The sequence below is a fragment of the Hoplias malabaricus genome, chromosome 8, assembly GCF_029633855.1.
Source record: "Hoplias malabaricus isolate fHopMal1 chromosome 8, fHopMal1.hap1, whole genome shotgun sequence".
Taxonomy (NCBI): domain Eukaryota; kingdom Metazoa; phylum Chordata; class Actinopteri; order Characiformes; family Erythrinidae; genus Hoplias; species Hoplias malabaricus.
Window position 1 is genome coordinate 31,343,904 of NC_089807.1, and position 18,045 is coordinate 31,361,948.

At 38.9% G+C, this 18,045-nt stretch overlaps 2 protein-coding genes across 2 annotated transcripts in view; both read left to right on the forward strand.

Moving 5' to 3' along the window:
- Window positions 1–9,420, forward strand: part of dnph1 (2'-deoxynucleoside 5'-phosphate N-hydrolase 1) — a 56,722-nt gene extending 47,302 nt beyond the window's left edge. The window contains exons 5-6 of the transcript XR_010804103.1: window positions 7,309–7,544; window positions 9,335–9,420. The gene's annotated coding sequence lies outside the window, so the exon portion shown is untranslated. The remainder of the gene's footprint in view (window positions 1–7,308; window positions 7,545–9,334) is intronic.
- A 1,882-nt stretch (window positions 9,421–11,302) lies between these two features.
- The window catches only part of tjap1 (tight junction associated protein 1 (peripheral)), a 77,042-nt gene continuing 70,299 nt past the window's right edge, over window positions 11,303–18,045 (forward strand). Inside the window, exon 1 of the mRNA XM_066678776.1 lies at window positions 11,303–11,994. The gene's annotated coding sequence lies outside the window, so the exon portion shown is untranslated. The remainder of the gene's footprint in view (window positions 11,995–18,045) is intronic.

The window sequence follows — 18,045 nt, forward strand, 5'->3', positions numbered from 1 at the left end:
TACTGACCATGTGGTTGTAATAAATCATTCAGTACAGGACACTTAATGAAACATTTGGTGCTTTCCTCAGCTTGACATTAAGGCTTTCTATATAAAAGAAGTTAGATATCATTAACCAAATGATTTCATGTTGAATTAACAACTTAATCTGCTAAATAATAATATTATTATGTTATTATAATACTATAACTACAGTAATTCTACAGTTATTACATTAACATATGGACATGACATGTTCCACACACAAAAAATGTAAGATATCAGTAACTAATCATGTTTTAATGAATAAAACTATGAACTATGACAAATGTTTAAAGTATTAAGTTACTAATTATTAAATAATCAGCAATCAATGGTGTATTAAGAACAGCATATTTAATTTGTGATCTTTCATGTAAAGCATATAGAAAATAAAATTGTTAATATTAATGATAAGGTTTTATTTAAAAATATGAAAAAATGCAAACAAATACAGGAGGTCCTCGGGTTACGTCAGTCCCGAGTTACGATGTTTCGTGGTTATGACACATCTCCCGTTTACTGTATAAAGCCTTGTTTCGACTTAAGTGGTTTGTGTCGTAAATGTCGTAACGCGAACTTGGTGAACTTGGCGAACACGTGTTTGGTGTGAGCGGCGGAAGAATACACGGTTACGCGGCTCGGGACCGAGGAGGATAGGTGTTAGGATAGGATAGCTTACAGTATGTTATTTACGTACAGTATATACATATGTTCCGACTTACACCGAAAATCGGTTTACGACGCGACGTAGGAACGGATCAGCGTCGTAAGTCGAGAACCCCCTATATATAGAGAAACAGATGGACTACAAAGTGTACTTGTACAAATTCTGTATGTTCCTGTACAGTCAATGGAGCTGAGACAACGAACAGTGAGTGTAGAAAAAGGTCAGAAAATTCTTATATGACTGAAAAACTACTAGAAAACCCCACACTTTACACTTGGCTCAATGCATTCAGACAAGTACCAAACCCAGACTCGTCAATCGGATTGCCAGACAGAGACGTGTGATTCGTCAGTACAGTGGCATGCTTTACACCACTGCATCTGACCTTTGCATCTTGTTTGGTGATGTAAGGCTTGGGTGCAGCTGTTTTGTAATGAAAATCCATTCAATGAAGCTCTCTACGCACTGTTCTTGAGCTACTCTGGCAGCCACGTGAAGTTTGGAGGTCTGTAGGGATTGACTCTGCAGAAAGTTGGCACACTATGCGCCTCAGCATTCGCTGACCCTACTCTGTCATTTTACATGGCATGCCACTTCTTGGCATAGTTGCTATTGTTACCAGTCACTTTCACTTTGTTATTAATACCACTGACTGTGGAATATTTAGTAGTGAGGAAATTAGCATTGGTGGCACCCTATCATGGTCCCATGCTAGAATTCACAGAGCTCCATTCTTTCACAAATGTTTGTAGAAGCAGTCTGCAGGCCTAGGTTCTTGTTTTTATACACCTGTGGCCATAGAAGTGATTGGATGACCTGAATTCAATGATTTGGGTGGTTGAGTTAATATAGTGTGTGTGTGTATATATGTACTTTATATACACATATATAAAGTCAAATGCTCTGGAGAATAAAATGTGATCTTTAAGACACTGTGCTTGTAGCAGTGCAGCTCCATGTGTTCTATTTTTCTTACTCATGCTGGCATTTTGAATGTCTCAGGCCATTGGCGAGGCAATTAATTCAAAGCCAGCTTACTGAGAAACATGGGTGCATTTTAATTAGAACTTGCATACGGCAGAAAGATAAAAAAAAAAATAGTGACATTAGAAGCTGGGGAGCATAATGAGATGGTTGCTGATAGGCTGTGCTGTTTTGCATACCTATCAGCTCCCATTACATGTCTAACTGCAGGCATTTCTATTAAGATGAGGAAGGGGGTATGAAATCTTAGCTGGGAATGTCACTTGTTTGCTGTTTTAATTGATCGTTGATTCTAAATGTCAGTAGATTTAAACACCTTCAACACCATATGTTTCCTGGAAGTGCCCTTTTTACATGTTTTACTAGAGAAAATCCATAAGTAATTAGCCAAAAGAAAGAGGATAGATATTATAAAGTGTGCCATTCACAAGCACTGGTAGTTATCCTCCCCTTGTGGCTTGTTCTGGTATTGTCAGTGGCTTCACAATGAAGAGATTCACAAAAATGTCAGATCCAGAGGTAGGAAATTCACTACATTACCTCAGGTACATGTACATAGGTACCGTTTTTTCGTACATTCATGAGTATATTTAAAGTTTAATATTTACAGTTTGCAACAATTATATTGAGTATTTTAACCTTTTTAATCAAGTAACATAGGCAGCACATTGGTGCGGCAGGTAGTCACAGGTATCACACTGCTCCAGGATCCTGGGGTTGTAGGTTTGATGTGTTCTCCCATTATCAACGTGGGTTTCCTCCCACGGTCCAACAATATGTCTGTTGGTGGATTGGATGCTCAAAAGTGTCCATAAGTGTGAGAGAATGTGTGAGTGTGTGCGAAGGACTGGTCTTGCACCCAGTGATTCTGTGTAGGCTCTGGACCCACTGCCATCCTGAACCGGATAAGCAGTTACCGACCATGAATGTTATACATTATAAGGTTTATGAACCTGAGGTATGTGTTTTTTTCTCTCTCTTAGGGCTCCCTCTAGCATAACGAATTATTACAGCACAGTACTAAAATTAAGGTGAAGTTTGAGGGTGGTTTGTTATTCTCCTCCTAAAATTACATAATGCAGTTTCTGCAGTGCTGAGGCAAGAGATGCAATAACAGAGGCTCTGTTCTCCCTGTTACAGGTCACTGAAGCATCATAATGATGTTGAAGCTGTAATGTTAAGGTAAAGATATTACATAGTGTTCCTTTAACACAGTGTTTCTCAAAGTGTGGGGCGTGTAGGTATTGCAGGTGGGGTGCAAATAACCTGGAGAAATGAGCATTTCTTTATTAATGAGCCTGTCTTTATTAATGCCTGTCTATAAAACTTACTCAGTAAAAAGCACCCACTATCAATGGATTCATTAATAGCCCTTAAACATAATAAAAGAACATTATATAGGAGAGCAGAAAAAAAAGCTAAAAATTTAGCTTGCCTGAAACCAAAATATGCTTTTATTCGAAAATAAAACCAAAAGTGCAATAAAAAAAGTAAAGAACAGAGCCATACAACTTTCGGATGCTCTGAGAATTTCATCTGCGGTTCTATAAATAACTCAGAAGGTTTTTAACCTGATATGTTTATATTTATGGCAGGAGTTTAGGTGTGTTGTTCGAAAGCTCTTATTGTTGGAGTGTCGTGTCCCTGCCCAAGTTGCGAATCCAACTATATTTTGATGTGGTGTTATCTGCTATGTTCTAGCAGCCAAGACATTCTGATTCTTTGGTTTCTCTACTGGAGTTTATATTTTCATGGGTACTTTTACTCATACTTGTAACATTATCCTACCCAAATAACAGTATTTTTACTTGAACAAGGTTTTAAACTGCTCTGTACCCATCTGGTCACCTTTGACCATATACCTGCATTGTCAGCAGATAGCAACATAATATTGTCCATCCGCAAGCAGCACATGTCCTTTTAAGGCATCCAAAGGGAGACACCAACATTAAGTGAGGGCAGTTGTTACTGAAGAACTCTATCACTCAATCACTACACTGAGGTGTAAAGTCTGGCTGCATCATCCCCCTGATTCACATTAGTAAGGCAGAAGTTCTATACCATCCTCTTCCTCGCCTCAGAGAAAGAGCAGCAGGTTTCCCCACTGTGCTGTGAATGGGTTTTCCAGTGGTCCAGAACAAGCTCCAGCCGCGAAAATCAAACATTGCCATAGGCCAGAGCTGCTGGTGGAGTGTGCAATGGAGAGCTGTAGCTGTTATGAGTGCACTGGCTGTTTACACACACACACAACATCATTACACACACACTCATAATGTCCAATCTCTGGTACCTGCAAATTGAAAGAGCTTTTTTTTAAAAATACATATTCTGGTTGATTAGTTTGGACTGCTTTTTGTCGTAACAATACTATGTTTAACCATTGAATTATATATTTACTCCTGAATCACCAAAAAGAGATCTAGCCCTCATGGAGCTCTTATCTGTTTCAATGAGCTCTTGTTACAACTCTTCTCTCTATTCACACGAACAAAGCCCATGCTCAAAGTATCCTCTTGACTGTTATATGGGCAAAACAAGCATTTTAGGGACTGCAGTAATTTTAAGCCCTGGAAACAGAAGCTTTCACTTTAAATAACATTGCATTATAATTATGTTTAAAATAAAATATTCCAGTTTGAACCGATACTAGTTCTAGTACCTGTAGTTCAGTACCAAAGCCCAGCAGTAATATTTTCTGTACACTACCCTCACTGTGATAACGAAACAAATAATTACAACTGTAAACAATGGTGAAGTCATTAGATTTACTCAGAGACACGAAACACAAGTCCCAGCTCAAAGTAAACAACAGCTTGTGTGACAGCAAAGAAAGGTAGATTTTTTCAGTTCTTAATTCTTAACTAATTCTTAAAGGAATGTAAGATTTTTTTTGTCTCCTGAGCCCTCCCCCCCACATGCTGCTGAGTGTAATTCACATTTACAGTGAAATCAAGTCTCACACACAACTCTCTCTACACTCGCTCACTTACTTAAACACGACACGCACACGCTCTCCCTGTTTCTCTCTCACAGACAAACACACACCTCTCGCACTTTTACCCACTCACTCATCGAGTGATGTTTACAAAAGTAGCAAACGGCATCTGGGGTGCAGGCTGGTTTTGAGCAGGGGGAATGCGTGTAATTGAATAAAATAATGTTGACTACATGATAAACCCATATATCACTCATAATACACACTGGACCATGTTATTAAAACCATAAAGTGTAACTTTGGTGATACACTAGCCATATATTAACCATTATAACCACAGCAAGCAACAGTAAAGCACTTGTTACCAGAAGTGATGTCTAACTGAGCTAATCCGGCTAAAGTAAGCAGGCTCTACCACTCTTGTTCATCAGTAACTCTCAAAAAATGTCCTCAACAAGCTTGGGTTCCACCGACACAAAGTGTAACTTCAGTTATTTAATCCAGATAGTAGCTCGTGAAAAGCACTTATTACCAAAATGATTTATAAATAATTAGGCAATCCAGGTAAAGTTAGCTGCTGCAAACCCTGGCTCAGTGCTCATTAACTCTCAAAAATATTATAAAACTTTCGTCAACAAAATTAACACTAACTAGCACCGCAACACATAAAAAAAGTGCAACAAATACTTACTGCACCAACTTGTGTCCTCATGTCTGTTTCAGCTCACTCTACTGTGTAAATTCAGTCCAGTATTAACTCAGTACGGCTGCTCATTCTCCCTTTTTCTCTTTACTCTCTCTGCCATATAATGTCCATACCAGGTATACCGAGCTAGATTCTTCTTGTAGCTAGGCAACCATCCACCTGTGAGCTATGTTCCGTTAAGCGTTACCCATTTCTTGCGAGAGTCCTCCACCCCTTGATTCATTAGTTGCTTAGTGCAGTAAACCAGAAGAGGGCTGGCGTAGCTTCAGCAGAGGCTCTATTCTCTCTATTGCAGCTCCGTGGAACATTACAGTCATTTAAAGCTGTAATTTTAAGGTAAAAATACAACAGTGTTCCTTTAAGTTTTTAGGTCTATTTTGTGTTTGACCTGGTTTTTGGTTCTGCTCCAGGGCTCCCCCTACAGGTGCATAGTGTGATTTACTTTTTCAGCCCTGTTCTGTAATAAATGGCAATGGGGGAAACATTACCATATATCTGAATATTACATTAATTAGATATAAATCAAGACATTTTGTGTGAAATATTCATCTAGAGAAACCTGCCAATTCAGGAATATTTTGAGTGATGGTGATAAGAAGCTGGCATTTTGGAAGACTTTTGTGCTGTAAAGAGCTATGTGAGAGAACATTTTTATATGAAAACTGCTGCATGGTGCCTGAGGCATTGTTTTACAGTTGCTTTGACATCAGGTTTTGGCCTTAACCTTCATTCATAGTTGTGAGGTACATGCAGGGGTTCAGGAAAACACTGCTCCAATTTTTTCAGATTCACCACATAAACATTACATTTAAAGGGACACTGTATATTTGGTGTTTTTTGCTTCTGGATTCCCTTTAGAATTGCAGCGTGTAATTCACATTTACAGCACAGTTGTGAAATAAACAACAACATCCCCACCCCCCAAACAAACAGACAAACAAACATACTAAAAAAAAACAACAACACATACACACACACATGGTACAGAGAACAAAGATTTTAAAAAGGCAAACAGAAAACAGAAATACAGTGTACAAAACAGCAAAGATAACAGTGTTGATTCTAAGTACCCAAGCAATGGGCAGCACTGGACAATGGGTTTAAAAGGGGCTCTTTAAATGAGCTCACTGTAACAACCACACAAAAATGGATAGGTGTTACCTCAATTGATACTACAAGCCATTAGTTGCCTTCCACAGTCCCTTGCTCAATATGACCAGCCAACAGCTGCTTGTCACAGTCCCTCGGTTGATGTTAGTGGCCACTAATGGCACTGTTACAGGCTGCTAACTGGAGACAGATTGCCTTGGTTGACATTAGCAGCAGTTTAATTCTTGTTGGGTTGCGTTCAATTATTCCCTTCCTCACTTATTTCATAGTTGTTGTGCATGACTTGTGCTGTAAAGCATTATGCAGTTCTCATATGTTACCTGACCTGCCACAAAAAGTGCAGTTTCTGTAGTGCTTCAGGAGCAATGACAGAGGTCCTTTTCTCTTTATTAGATGTCAGTGGAACATCGCTGTGATTTTCAAGGTAAAAATCACTGTCTAAGGTTGTTATAAAAATTAAGAAGATTTAAATTTAGATCTTATAATTATATATTGAGGATATTACATTTCTGAAATTGTCATCCTGACCCTGTTTCTTAATACAGATCATGTTTCCAATGTTTCCATTGCTTAAATAAATGAAATCTATTTTATGCCATTTCACTTTGAACTTCAAGGGTTCAAACTCTTCAAGAGTTGAATATCTGAATTATAATAAATGTAGAACTTTCAAAAAATTCAGAGTTCCTTTTCTGATGTAAATTTTTAGTCCACGAAAGCAGTGCCCCTCACGACAGGTTGGGTCCTGGTATCTGGTTTTGAAAGAGTTACCTTGACTTCTACACAGCCGTGTCAGCAGGTGTTGTGAGGAATGAATCATGCTGACCTAGTCTTTCTGATGCAGGTTGGGTTCTTTGAATGAAATGCAAATGTTTTTCTCCACAGCAGGCAAGCCGTCATGCCAGCAGCCAGCAGGAGGCCTGGGGTCAGCAGACCATGACTTTTGTGGTGGCGCGTGATCACCACCGGCTGTTCTGAGGTCAGCTGTCTGCATTTATGACAGGCCTAGTGCAGCATTACAATTCCACTTTCTGACACTGTTTTCAGAGCACCTAACCTGAAGTAAGGAAACAAACCCGAGGGAACCAGAGAAATCAAATGTTTCTTACGGCTATTAAACAGTAAGTAGTGTTTATGAAAATGATTATTTATTATGTATTTTTATTACACTAGAGAAGAAAGAAAACAAATGGCATTAGAAATGGCATTATTAATAAGTTAATCACTTTATGGAGCAGCTTTTATGGAACAGTTTGGGTGTGTGTGTGTGTGGGGGGGGGGTTATGTTTAATATAGGTTTATTACAGAATCTCAGATAGAGCCAGGCCACTAGATGTCAGTAGACTGGCCTTTTTTAACCTGAAGAATCATTGGAGAAACTCTTTTGCTCTTTTTAAATGTTGGAGTTTTAAGTACTCAACTAAATTACTATTCCTGAAAGGGAGGCACTGAAGCACTGTGATGTCACTGCTGCCCAGCTTTGTGGCTTATGTGTATGGGGTTATGTCCTCACATTTGGTCAGTGACTGTGTGGAGTTAGGTGCGTTCACGTGGCTGCTGCTGAGTGAGCGCCTATCGTCACTCCAAAGCCTGGGTGGAATGGCAACTTTGCTTCAGAAATAGTCAACCTGTGCCAAGCTGATTGAGTGGATCTGTTGATTGGCTGTGGCTAACCCTCATGGGAACAGCCAAAAGTGGAACAGCAATAACCTTACTATATCTGAATAGGATAGAAGAGGATTCAGGGTATTCTTAACAGTCCCTTTATACAGACTGTCTGAAAAATGAAGAATGAAGGGAACGGAATTCAAAACTCTTCTAAAATAAGATCAAGAAAGAAATGAACTTCTGTATATTGCTGCTTTTAACGCCTTTTTTTTCTATTTTGAGACCAAATCAGACATTTTCTATCCCCTGAAACTGCTTCTTCAATTAAAGCTTTGTGGTGTTGGAAACGTGGGCAGCCTCAAACTAACAGTCAAGGCAATGTTTCTCGGTGACTTTTGGCCAAGGCTCTTTGAGAAAAGTTCAGTGATGATACAGTTACACTACAGGATTTGTGTTCTGCAAAAGTTCACTCTGCATTGAGACATAATGGAACCCTTGACTGCCATCTGGTGCTAGTTTTTCTCATCATGAGGTTTTGCTGTCTCAATCACAGATCACTGGAGCCAAACTTTGTCCCCATATATTAAGTTTCTCAGAATAATAGTGGTGATCTTGGGTTACCAGTAACATGGGGTGGCAATATGCCCAATTTTAAGTGCAGAACAGAGTAGGATAAATCCATACTGCAGTAGAAGTATAATCACTTTACTGAAATAACCTCAAGGATATATATATATATATATATATCAAATCAAGCACTGGTTAAAACTAAAATGGAACTAAATACACCCAGATATAAGGGAATTAAACTGCCATTCCCTCATGCTCTCCACATTATTGTTTATAATTGAAGATTAAATTTATACCTACATTTGTTTCAGTTGTCTTTCCTAGTGTTGTAATGACTGTCATATTCAATGTTAGGTTGTTATTAATGATAGTGCTGAATGTTTAAAGGTTTAAGGCTCTGTTGTTTGCAGGCTTTGTAGTCAATGCTTCACCAGGGCCTCTACCACACCTAACACTAACTTATTCCACAATGGTTTTTCACACCAAGCCTATGGCTTTGTTCATACCTTCATTTTTTAACTTAAGAGCAAGTCAAAACCCTAGCCACTAGCCACTCCCAGGATGGAGTCATATATCAACATGAGCCTCAGAATGATTGCAGTTCCAGTCACAATTGTTTTGATTCTCTTCAGAGCCAGACATTTCTCCTAGGGAGTATATCATAGTTACTATAAAGGAATAATCATATTTCATTTTTAAGGGTTAATTCGATGTGTTATTAATTGTTTCCAAGGAAGACGGCAGGCTTAGTCCTCCTTTAAGCATGAAGATTCAAGACAATGTTTGCTGGACACGGCTGCTAGATGAGTTCTATGAATTTTATACTGTATATTTTCACAGATATCAGAATTTCAGCTATAAAGTTATTTTGGTAGTTCATGGTGCAATACCAAACCCTGGTTTCATTGCCTAAGTTTCTGTCTCAATTTAGCAAATTAAACATGTGGAAAAAACCTGGTCAGGCATTCCTCCCCCTTGTTTTCATCATTACGAGTCAAAGTAGGGAATTATTTGAACAGATCAGTGTTCTTCTTAGGATAGTGACCCAGATAGGAATTTATGGGGCCTTAATAAATCATTCCTGTTGAATGTGCTTTGGAATATTGTGCTTTGTTGATAAATTAAGGAAAGAAAGAATTTCTTTTGTTTGCCTGTTGCAGAAACTGACAAAATGCACAATTGAGCCCAATTTAATCTTCTCATGTAGTAACTTAGGTGGCCTAAGTGGAGGTTGTGGGTTCGATTCCCGCTCCGGGTGACTGTCTGTGAGGAGTTGATGTGTTCTCCCCGTGTCTGCCTGGGTTTCCTTCGGGTGCTCCGGTTTCCTCCCACAGTCCAAAAACACACATTGGTAGGTGGATTGGCGACTCAAAAGTGTCCGTTGGTGTGAGTGAATGTGTGTGTGTGTGTGTGTGTGTGTCTGTGTTGCCCTGTGAAGGACTGGCGCCCCCTCCAGGGTGTATTCCCGCCTTTCGCCCAATGATTCCAGGTAGGCTGTGGACCCACCGCGACCCTGAACTGCAAAAGCGGTTACAGATAATGAATTAATTAATTAATCTAGTAACTTTATAATTGCTGTTATTATATTTTTTACTAAGGGTGGCACAGTGGCGCAACAGGTAGTGCTGCTGTCACACAGCTCCAGGGTCCTGGGGTTGTGGGTTCAAGCCCTACTCTGTGTGATTGTCCATTCAGACAATGAATGAATGAATATTATTGTATAAATATTATTGAATAAACATCACAATTCACTTCATTTATTTGTATCATTATATTAACTGTCAACACCGCCACAAACAGGAAGGCTATATTTTATTAATCCAGCCATCATGGCAGGCTACAAAGAAATCATCACTTATCTGTTGTGTTGTTAACAAAGAAATGCCCTTATTAATGCTGTATATTTATACATTTATGAAAATCTAGTTATTACAATGTTAAATAGTACAAAAAAAAAAAACAGGACAAATGACCACTTCAGCCATAGGGTTAGTATTTTTGGGGTCCAAAACAACCAAATTGCTCGCTAGGATGGACTCCTGTTCGATCTTCAAGCTGGGAACTGTGTGTGATGTCTTTGCAGGAATGTCAGCAATTTGGGCTTTGACTACTTGGCTAAACCTGGGACTCTCAGGCAGACTGTTATTGGAAAATGTTCCTGATGGATTTGAGTTAATACACTTAGCTTAGACCTCTGTCCATTTCCTATCATTCTCAGTATTAAGTCTTGTTCTGTCTCAATGCCAGAGGCAATGGGTAAATGGTTAGTTGCTCCTGAGATTTTTCCCCTAAACTGACATGCTGGCACCTAAAGAAAGCTTTCTGTTAACACAAAGGTTTTCATATTTCATTCCCTCATGTAACGAGTAAATATATTTTACTGCTGTCCTAAAAACCTGGTGACAATTTAGGAACTGTAGGACTATGTTCAGCACATGCTACAACAGCGTGGTTTCATAGACACACAGTGCATGTGCTTGACTTGCCCACCAGCAGCCCAGAACTTTTGAAAATGTACATGAAAAGAAGAAAGAACCCATGGCTGTTGAGCAGCTGAAGTCTTGTAACACGTACAAAAATGATCACTTGCAGAACCACGAGTATTATCCTGTTACCAAATGATGGAAAAACCTATTTAAAAGGAAAGGTCATATAACACCACTGTCACATTTTTTGTCCAGGCACAAAAATCTAAATTTGTTTTTATTTGTTCGGCAGAACATTGAAAACATCTTCTTTATTTGTACTAATTTTGAAGAATTACCAAATCACTCTTTTATTGCATTTTACAAAACATCACACCGTATACACACACATGGGAGCTGGTGGATGGTTACTTTAAATCATCCATAAGGATACGAAGCTGAGGGACTTCCCAGTGTTCACACTTAAGTAGTACAACAGAGGCTGTATAAAGGCTTGCTAGTTAGGTGGATGATTTGAAAATATTTAGTGTGCGAGTTTATCCAGTTTTTTTCCACAGGTTTATTTTCCACCTGAGCCCCCTCGGTTCGCGCCATTGGTGGGGATTCCTGAGGATTACCCGGCGTGCCCCGCGGGGAAGATGGCGGAGAGTGAGAGGAGAAGGGGATAAAGTTTATCCGAGCTCTAAGACGAGCGGAGATCAGTATCAGCACTTGACCGGACCCGGTGAGACCGAGAGAGACTGAGGGCAGACATATATAACCGGAGAGGGGTCTTCAGCTCCTCTACAGCCGCTGCGGGACAGTGTTTGTGATTTGTTTTAGTGTTAAACCCCAGCGGTGGTGTAGAGACTGGTAGCGGAGAAGAAGAAGAAAGTTTATCACCGAGACTCCGAGTCAGAGCCGCGGATTTACTCTGAGATTTACCCGAAGAGCCGTTACTCTCCGCGCCTTACACTCGGAGGAGCAGGTGAGAACCGAACGGAAACCTGCCTGTCTGCGTTTTAGTGTCCAGAGCCAGGCGTCTCTGGTCCCTTTTATTTTCTGCCCGTATCACGAAGCTTAAGTTGGTTTTATTCGAATGGTCCGTTCCACCTTAAATAATGCAGCCGTTGTAGTTTCCTCGTTTAAGGTGGAACGCAAAATTCGAGAAAGACGCCAGAGTCACTCATATTAACACACCCCACAGATGAGATAACGTTAGCCGTTAACGCTTGAGTGACCTGGATGCTTCAATGGATAACATTTTACCGAATGGCAATTCATTTTTCTGTGGGTAAAGATGGATGGACTTTAAGACGGGGTTTTTAAGAGACAGATTGCAGCGCTGAGTCCAGTCTGAGTAAAGACAGCCTTGGGGCTTTAACAACCAGCCTGGATTATTTAATAACGTTAGATTTGCCATTGTTTCTTTGCTCTCACTCAACAACACACCCAGTGCTCGCTTACTAAGAGGAGGACAGTTTTCCTGTCATTGTAATATAACACTATTATCTGCTTTTTAAAACTGGAAGCTCAAAATAATAAAAAATAACAGCCATAATGGTCCAGGGAGGTTAACAGAGTTAAAACAGCGATTTCCCACGGGTATGCAACGCTGTCTTTGATTTCTCACGTATATAATTCAGATGAAGCTATTCAGTGTTGTATTAAATGTATTGAGGTTTCTTAAAGCAGTCAGATAAAGGACGGGAAGATCAAGTCGATGGTGTAATTAATAGTGACTTCATTGGTCGATTTATCAAACATTTAATTTAGGAGAAAATTGCTTTACGTTGAGTCCGTGATCCGTCTCCACTGTACACTCGGCTCTGCTGGTACGAATAAATCCCTGAGAAATAAAGCAGATCGCGGTGTTTGGTCAGTTTTTACGTCAGTAAACGGTAAAGACTGGACCCCAGGTCTCCTTGGCTCAGGAGAGGGGAATAAGTTCAGCTTCTTGTTCAGACGGACCCCTGTTGTTTTAAATAGATGTAGGAATAACAGGATCTACAAAGCAGCACCGCTTAAATGTCCATCATGGTTTAATGGCTTTAATCGTGCAAATGTGTCCTGTGTGGAGCTCTTTTCGATGCTCCAGTGTTCGTGTGTTTAACTAAATCCCAACGTGGGTAAAGTAGATCAGCGCGGTGACGTCACGCCCTGCCCTGTGCAGCCCTGCTCTGAGAGAGGGAGAGAAATTGACCCTCAGTGTGTATTCAATGAGTAATGCTCACTCTTAGCTGTTATGGTTTTGCACTGCCTATGGCATTAATGGACTGTACTTAAAATTGCTTTACAACTTGCATAGATTTTCAGGGGCAGCATGTGTGCGATAACAAACCATGAATGAAGCTTACAAAGTGCTCCGGCTGCTTCAGCAAACGCTGGCTTCTAGAGTCGAGGCTTTTGTTTGTTTTACATATGGTTTTGCAGAATATAACCTGACCCATAGCTGGTTGTTCTCTGCTCCTCATAAGCCTTGTCTTTTCATATGAATTAATTACAATCTGTGAGCCATTGTGTAATGTACTGCTCTGTAATAATAAAATATATCAGCCCTGCTTAAAATATGAACAGGTTTTTCCAAATTATGAAAATAAAACCATTGTTATTTTGGTCAGTTCTCTGCAGGGCCTTTCCGGTTCAGCTCTGCTGTAGGTATAGATGACTTGACATGGTCCAAAAGTAGGATGACATGTCACATTCTGCAGTTCAGTCAAACTACAGTCACCTGGGCCAGGCTAATAAATATGAGAAGTGTATGTGTCTAGAGCGAGGGAGTATTTCTCTGATGTTTTGGATGGCTTTGTCTACATTTCATCTCTCCCATTTTTCAAAGTTGAACTGGAGGTGAAGTTCTCTGAAACCTGCAGGGTGCACTTACTCTTTAAGCACATAGTATATTGGAGAAAACCACTGTAGGATCTTGTTGTGTAACATTGCCTGTGGGTTTTTTTTTTTTAAATAAGGCTCCTACTGGCTTAGTCATGTTATTCTGGCTGTCATACTGACTGCAGTGTTTTCAACGACAAATGCTAGAATAACAAAATGACACGTAAGGCATCATGCATTCATAAATGTTTGTGCACAGGGAGTAAAAGCCATTAATGACATTTGTGTATTTTAGACATGTGAATGTTTCAGCCATGAATGCACAAAAATAGCACTAAGCTTTCAGACGTGAAAGTAAAAATATCCAGAAGTGTTGACTGGGAGGGAACCGAAAGGCCTTCATAGAAGTCGTCACGCATCAAATAAAGTGAAGTTTCATTTATGTAAAGAGTTTTAGTAATGGTTTTGTAAACATATATATATATATATATATATATATATATATATATATATATATATATATATATATATATATGGGATTTAATCACTCGTTTTGTATTACCTTTACTTTTTGGAATTTCATTGAACCTGAGTTATGTACCTCACTCTGTCTTGAGTCCAGTTCAGAAGTCTTCTTGCTTGAGTTTATGACTAGATTTGACCTGAGGGCAGGTTTTAGTCAATTACTGGCTAATGAACGAGCGATTAACATATCAAAGCAATATGATTTGCCCACAGGATTAAAATCTACACTCCCTGCTATGTCAGTAACTTAAGTGAATATTACCTCTTGATGAAAAATGGGAAAACAACCCAGGAAATATTTTGTCACAGAGCCATGCTATAAACTGGCAGGTCGTATTACCTTTATTTGTCAGTAACTTGCACAAAGGCTAATTCAGTAATGATTGAACAAATCACATCCTCACATCATATCAGGGCCCAGATTTGCATGGAAAACCTTTTGAACTGAAAACAAGATCGTGAGAAATGGGTTGGTGAGGATGCCAACTCTGATTATTTAATAATAATAATAACAATAATACATTTTATTTGCAGCGCATTTCATGATACTCAAAGACACTTATAGCAAGTACAACAATAGCAAAAATATTTGTGAAATAAAAAGGCTATATACAGAAATGTTTTGTTCATGAAACAAAATTAACTAGCATGCTCATTAGCTACTTTTGCTTCATTATATTATATAATTTCTTTTATTCACTGGGCCATTTTGTAACTTGCCATAATATTTCATGTTAAACCTTTGCTTTGAATCAAAAATTGATTTTTTTTTTCTGCCTGTGTGTATGACTGCAATCTGTGGTGGTATGAATTGTGTGTTTTGAAACTGTACTAGGTGTGAACCAGTTGCAGGTTTCTAGGGCTAAACGTGCTGGAATACTCCTTAAGGGGCAGCCTCTAGTGCCCGTCAGTATGACTCGACAACTCTTATTGTTAGTTACTGTACTGCACTGGACAAACACACACACATGCATGCACACTGAGGATGTTTCAGGTTCTTATCAGGCTTGTAGGTGGTGGGAGGGATTTGTGCAAGGCTCTGTGATATGATAATGCGGTGCCTGTGGAGGTTTATAAATTAGGAAACAGCCAGTGTGAAAATGTTTATAGAGGGATTTAAAAGGTTGTGAAGTAGCGCTGCTCCTAATGCAGCTTAGTGAAAGAGTGGGGTGAATAAGGTGCGGTTTGCAGTCAGAGGCTGGGTGATGGTGGCTAAAGATAATTGCTGCATGTATTGCATGTGGTGCAAACTGTTAATTGATTTTAATCAAATATTATAATCTTTTGCCCTCTCCCGTGGCCTGCAAAGTGTCTGTGCAAGTTGTTTGTTTGGAAAGAAGTGTATATTTGGTGATCCCTGTAATTGGAGCTTGTAATGAGTGGTTCAGTAAACTGTGGAAATGAAATCTGTGCTACAGTTTTGTGCTAATGAGGATAGATAAGCCTCAGGCTAGTGCACTTTGACACACCATCTCAAGTTTTAGGCGAAGAACCATTTGTTTTGTTTCTTTTTTTAAAGAAGCCATGTGTTTTATTCAAGTTTCAAAATAGATTTTGAGAATGAGGATTGCAAAATGGAATTAGAATTTAAGGTATTGAGTGCTGGATCGTTTCTGTAAAAGGCATGTATGCAAGTAGGGATGTATGCTGATAGCAGAATTAAATCAATATCTTGAAATAATGCATAAAAGACCAGTGATGTCTGACCATTGTACTGATAACCTAATGGTGTACCATGTAGGAACACAACATTAATATTTTTAGTAAAGTAATGCTAAATCTTGTATTTCTCCATGAAATGAAAGTGCCTGCATTGGCAAATAGTCCCAGCTGAGCATCAGTCTGATGATACATGTTGTGATGTCTGATGTGATACATACTGATGCTACATGTTTGAGCTGCCCTCTTTTGAAAAGGGGAGTACAGTCTTTTTGCTGATTTTTTTAAACTGAGGGTTTGTGATAACTCATTGGAACATTTTAACACTTTATTCAGTAGTCAGGTTTAAACCGTTCTGCTCTACAAGCTGGCTAAATTCACCCAGTAGTGTAAGGCTGCCGTGTAACATGTAATTATCAATCCAGATGTTTGCCCATGTGGTCTTCTGGGATGATCCATATTTTTATTTGTTTCCAGTTCCAAGCTTACCAGCCAGACAACCAAATGCTGTAGAATGCAGATTGCAAGGCTCAGTTTTGTTATGAATTGGTAAACATCATAAATATGGATTGACTGAGGATCCCTGAGGACTGGAGGGAAAATCCTCTGGATTAAAAATGACATAGTTAAACAGTTATTATACATTATATGTGGAATTTGTCCAGCTCCTGGCTGGAGTTATTGTATTGTGCCACAAATTTTAAAATCTAATTTTGTTTTATTTAATTTTACTTTCAGCATCAATTTCAGAATGCATGTTTCAGATATAAAAAATATTTATAGAGGGGTAATATTAAAGTATATAAATACTTTACAATTCAGAAGTAATCAACAATGTGGATAGTTTAATTGCTGCTAAAATTACACAACAAAATCTATCATTTCAATGATTGAAGTTAAGCTAAATAATAACCTATGAAATTGTACACAAAATTGAATCCATTGAGAATTTTCATAACCAGCATTACAAAACTCACAAGTACGTTTGCTAGACATTTGTATACAAAAGACTGTAAGAGTGTTCATGTTGCTGATATTAAAAAATATATCTATAATATTCAAAGTAGTTAAGTTTAAAGTAGCAGAGTTGTAGAGTGGTGCATGTTACTTACCATTAATTGATTAATGCTATTAAAAAATATATTATCAAATTTGAGCCCTGCTCAGGGTGAGTATGTGAAGAATTTGGTATGTTCTCCATGAATATCCCTAAAACCCACATTCGTAGGTGGGTTGTTTACTCTATTGTTTATAGGGGAGGGCTCGACAGGCTGACGCCCCCTCCAGGGTATGTTCCCGCCTTGTGTCCAGTGACTCTGGATAAGTGGTTACGACAGTGAATTAATAAAGTCTAAATAGAAGCAAAGTTTCATAATGTTATGAACATAAAAAGAAAATTAATGTACCTCTGATACTTTCTTAACCTTAGCATGGCCAAGTTTATGGCAATAAATGGAAGTATCCTGAGGAGAGTGTTCTGTGACTGGGGTAACCCACTGGATACACTTAATGATGAGTAGTTCATTTTAAATTATAGGTTTGATCGGCAGTCAATCCATGATTTGTTTAATCGTTGAGTTGTATCACTCTACTTTCCGCAGCTGTGCTCTTCCTGCTGCAATGCAGTTAATGATTGCACTCCGATTTTATGCAACGGGATCCTTCCAGTCAGTAATAGGTGAGGTATTTTTTTTTGTCAAAAGTGTGCCGCATCAGTCACAGAGTTTCAAATGCCCTCGGCCGTCTACTTTTATTGTATTCCTCCAGAAATATTATCTTTTCCTCCTCTGACCAATTTGGTTTTCTTGCTTTTTTTTCTTTCTGAAAAGATTGTGAGCTGGTACAAGAGATACGATAACGAGTGTCATGGCGAGTGCATGTAAATAATGGTTTCCACGGAAACAAAGTTTTACTCCCGTAAAATCTGTGCATTAAATCCCTTAACACATTTCTTTAAGGAAATCTTTTATGGGATACTGTGCAACACACTTAAGTAAATCCCTCAGCTAAGGAGAAATTAAGC